Below are 4745 nucleotides of genomic sequence, written 5' to 3'. Positions count from 1 at the left end.
GGTTCTCATTGGCCGAGGAAGAGGCAAATTACTTTGCAAACATCTCCTATTATTAGCTGCTAAGCAACAGCTCGCCAAAGTGGAGAGAGAGGGAGACCACCCAGGCGGCCCTTCAAATCACGGGAGGGAGGGAGGGAGGGATGGAGGGAGGGAGGGAGGGGGAGCAGATGGGGGCGTCGGAGAGAGGAGCTCCTTCAGTGCAAAAATAAATAAAATGAAATAAAAAAAATTAAAAAAAATTTAAAACCCACCAACTGCCCCCCCCCCAACATCCCGTATAAACCCCGTTCGGCGCAGATAACGGGTCGGAACGCAGAAACGCCACGTGCGCGCGAGCGAGCGCCGAACTGCGGAATTCGCCGTCGAAACATCTGGAGTGAACTCATTCATCTAAAACTCATCACACACACAAAAAAAAAAAAAAAAAAAATAATAGAATGAAACAGATCAGATCAGATCAGGGCCTTTTCCTCAGCCTTCTAGGAGTGAAGATGTGTGGGACGGTTTGATGAGGGCTTAATAATTATGCATAATTATTATAATTATACAATGTAAAATGCAACGTGTTTATGTGTGTGTGTGTGTGTGTGTGTATAAGTATGTAGCCCCTACAAGTTAGTGCAGTGTTACTATATAGCCATATATGGTGAGCCGTACACACACAGTACAAAGGACTTATAGTTGACTGGCATCACTAATAATTTATGAGCAGAGTTTACCTTAATTTATTAGTATTCTATACAGCTCTGGAAAAAAAAAGAGCCAAACCTAAAGTACCCAGATTCACACACTCGTACTTCACAGAAAACACAAAGCCACAAACACACAACAGGGTCAATATCAACTTCTTTTATTTCCAGGACTCCCTGCACAGTTATGGAGGTCATAAGTTCATAATCATAAGTTAGACGTACATGTTATATATTGATTAGGCAGCTTTTATGGATAATATCGGCCTGAAACATATTTAATTCTAACGTGCAATACACTTTTTGTTACACCTTAATTACTAGATGTAATTACAACAGGACACCCCGACATTAAGGGAAATCTGATATACATTTAACCACAAATACACAATAATTTTGCATCTCCCACATACTGTACAACTTTCTCCGCTGACAGCCGGGCCAACACTGTCATTTTGCACTGGACCAGGACGCTCTGCGACGAGCCCGCATTAATACTGGTGGACAGGGCATGCGTTTGGCACGGCGGCAAGGCCGCGCCACATTCCCAAAACGTGTTTAATTCGATGAGGGAGACGGCAGCTGGAAATGAGAGCTCAAGTGGAATGTGAGGAATTGCTGTGTGCGGTAGGGGGCCCCTTTAAGCCTAACAAACTGAGGGAGGTCTGATCCGAGGTCCAGAGGCCTTGGATAAATAAACCGGAGAGATGACCATGCGCTGTCCAGAAATCTGCCATCACAGCCCCACCAATACCCCTAAACATAAACCACCCATTCCGTCCGGGTTTTGTGTGTGTGTGTGTGTGTGTAATCACTCAGGGATGGAACCAGCCCTGCTCACCCTCTAGCCCTTCACACGACAGCGGAGGGGATGCCTGTTTATTTATTGTAAGCCTGCAGTCTTGCATTTATTTCTCAAGCATGCAGGCAGACGTCAGACGCGGGTACAGATAGGGCGCTGAAACTCAGAATTTGCTTTTCCAAGATCCCAATTGGATTCAAACCGACATTAAAAAAAGAAAAAAAAGAGAAAAGAAAGAGAGAAACAATGCCCTCGGGATTCAGTGCTGTTGTATACAATGCCGTGTCTCAGGCCGGGAAATGCACTCTGTGAACTGAGTTTCACGTCTCGCCAAAACTACCATCAGGGCTCTGTGCAAAACATACAGATTTGCGTTGAGCTTTTTTTTCTGCGTTGAAATATTTTTCTTAATTAAAATGACATCTATTTAAAGGTAAATGTATTAATTAAAATTATGTGAGTATTACAACTACGCTGCAATATATACACGGAATCATTGTACCTTTAAAATACACTAATTAAATTAAATATATATTGTTATCGGTTCAATATTTCATAAGCACCCGCACTTAAAATGTTTCCCCATCCAGGGCCGCGACGTTCCAGGCATTTCTTGCTAATGATATGCAAGGTAATCAGCAGGAAGGCCATGGCCGTCCATTCAGATGTGTCAGAAGACACGGGGAGATGGTGCCCACAAGCCAACATTCAGCGCTTGTTTGGCCAATGTTTACAAAGCTTAAATATTCTTAGCCCCCAAAGTGCTTTGTAACACAATGATGTGTACATGTTGCCATTGTGCGGCTCAGGCGCTCCCAATAGGGATGGACCCACCACACACAGCTTCAGATAAGATTAATTATGATAATGTATTTCTTTCCTCTTTTGTCATAGTAATGAATAGCTCCCTCCAAAAAAAAAAAAAGTTTTTTTTTTTTCTTCTTCTTAAGTCTTTCTCTCCCTTCCAAGCGTCTTTGTTTGTGGCTTTCGTATGAGCGAAACTAGCAGGTGGTGCGACAGAAATGGGACCTCTTTGTTTTCCCAGAGCTCCTGATATTTATCTGTTCATTCGTGGATATTACATGGCCCGGTGTTGGACTGATAGCAGCATATGGAACACGTTGAGCAGCGATGTTGCCCAAGTCACCTTAAAAAGTTCCAGGATGGCATCGCGTGACGAGCGACTGTCCCTGCGAATGTCAGAGATGTTGCGCGCAGAACCACGACTGAGCAGACGCAGAAGTCGCACTGGAGGTGGTGTGGAATTACAGATGACACTTTATTTCTTTTTTATTGGAACATCACGGTCGCTGTGTTTATGGGAGGTCTGTGGACGTCAACAGCTCGTCAGTGCCAGTAAGCGAACCAGCACTTGGTATGGCCACCTTCTGCCAACGCTTATTAGATAACGGCAAAATACTTATTATGCAGTTCTGTCAAGAAAAAGTCTTTTTATGAAGACACTGAAGGATTTATTCCATAACCAACTGTTCATTAGAGCTATGAGACAGACCACCTCTGTTAGGGAGCAACTTTGTCAGACTTGTCAATGTGTTGAAGGTGGGTGTGATGAGAGAGGAGAGGTTGGGGGGGGGGTCCACTAAACTGGGTGAAAAGGTTGGGGGGGGGGGGGGGGGTGCAGGCAAGGAAAGACGAAATTCGTTTGTGCCTCAAGAACACAGAAGACAAATTGAGGAAGTGTTCTGTTAATGTGTAGGGGTCACCAGCAAACATGTAGCTTTTTTTTTTTTTTTTTGCCACTTGGGTGGCCCAGCCAGTCTCACCATGTTTAATGCTGCGGACAACCCCCCACCCAGCAAGCGCGCACGCACACACACACACACACACAAACAGCCAGACTAAATGCTGCTAGTTGCATCTTGCGCTGCCGGTCCTGTTTCTTCTCCTCCCCTGCTTGTCATTTGGTCAGTCAGCCTGACCCCCGTCTCTCTCCCTCTTTTTTTTTTTTTTTTTTTTAACAGGCCGGAAAGAGCGGCCGGCCGCCCACCTCTCCCCGTCTCCATCTGAAGCCGGTGGCAGAGACATTTGGACGCTCTCCAGCAGCATATTTATATCGCTGTCTCCACAATTTACACTCCCCTAGGCCTTCCCAAGTGCCAGCACACTTACGCTACTTACGGTAACTGCCACTCACACGTGTTTAACCGGCAGGTCATAAACATTGGCATCTTCATCTTGGAGGAGGCCACGGCGCCTCGGCGCTCACTGCGGGCCTGCGAGAACCGCTCAGCAGCACCCGGAGCGGCATCCAGCTGAACTTTTACAAAAATGTTATGTCAGTTCTATTTCCTCTGATCATGTTAAGAACAAAAGTCAGGAGTCTGCACTTTCAAGTCAGCTGCACAGGCCATTCCATAAGAACACGCAAAACAATTTGATGGAGACAACGTTAAGATACCGAGCTTCAAATACATAAGATCTGCATCAGTCACATGCGCCTTGAACTGAGAGAGTGCGACGCCCAGGAACCATAAGAGACAGAGAGGGGGGCTTTTGGTCAGCACAGCTAGAGAGGGACCATAAAGCAGAGTTTAGAATGGAGGGCACAATTCATGGGAGCTAAACAGCAGCGCCCTCCACAACTATCGCCACCCCAGCTAATGATTCATAAAAATCATTTTGCTTCATCTCACACTGGAACAAAATCTTTAATAGAAAGTCGTTCTATTAAATCTGTTTATTCAAATCGTGGTACAAGGCAAATACAAAACACTGAACAAACATGATAATCTGTACTTTTATTGTTTACGGCGCATGAGGCCATATTGGGGAATGACCTGAAATGCAGAAGCTGGGGTTGATTACGCTGCCATCTTGAATTATATTTCATAGTTGGACATCAGAAAAACCACTAGCTACTCAGGACTAGAAACAGAAGACCAGGAGCCAAAAGCGGATCATGTGGGCCAGTTTAATGAATCACAGAGGAATAAATCACACCTCTTTACTTCTTTAGTACCAGCAGGGATACCTGCCGAGAAAGGTCGCTGCCATAAGAGAACAAGGTTATGTGACCGGCGACCACCTTTAGGTTCTGTCCACACAAATGCAGGATCCAAGGTTCCCCCAGTAGATTATTCATCAGAACATCACACCACCTCCACCAGTCTTCTCATCCTGCATCTCCTTGCCAGGTATTCCCGGGTATGTCTACACGATTTAAAAGAAAGCCAGCGGTGCATGTTCTGCGCAGCCATGACACAATCACCAGTTTCACCAGGGGAGACCCCTCA

Source organism: Denticeps clupeoides, chromosome 4 (genome assembly GCF_900700375.1).
Source record: "Denticeps clupeoides chromosome 4, fDenClu1.1, whole genome shotgun sequence".
Lineage (NCBI taxonomy): Eukaryota > Metazoa > Chordata > Actinopteri > Clupeiformes > Denticipitidae > Denticeps > Denticeps clupeoides.
The sequence above is the reverse complement of the archived record's forward strand: the minus strand, read 5'-3'. Positions refer to the sequence as shown.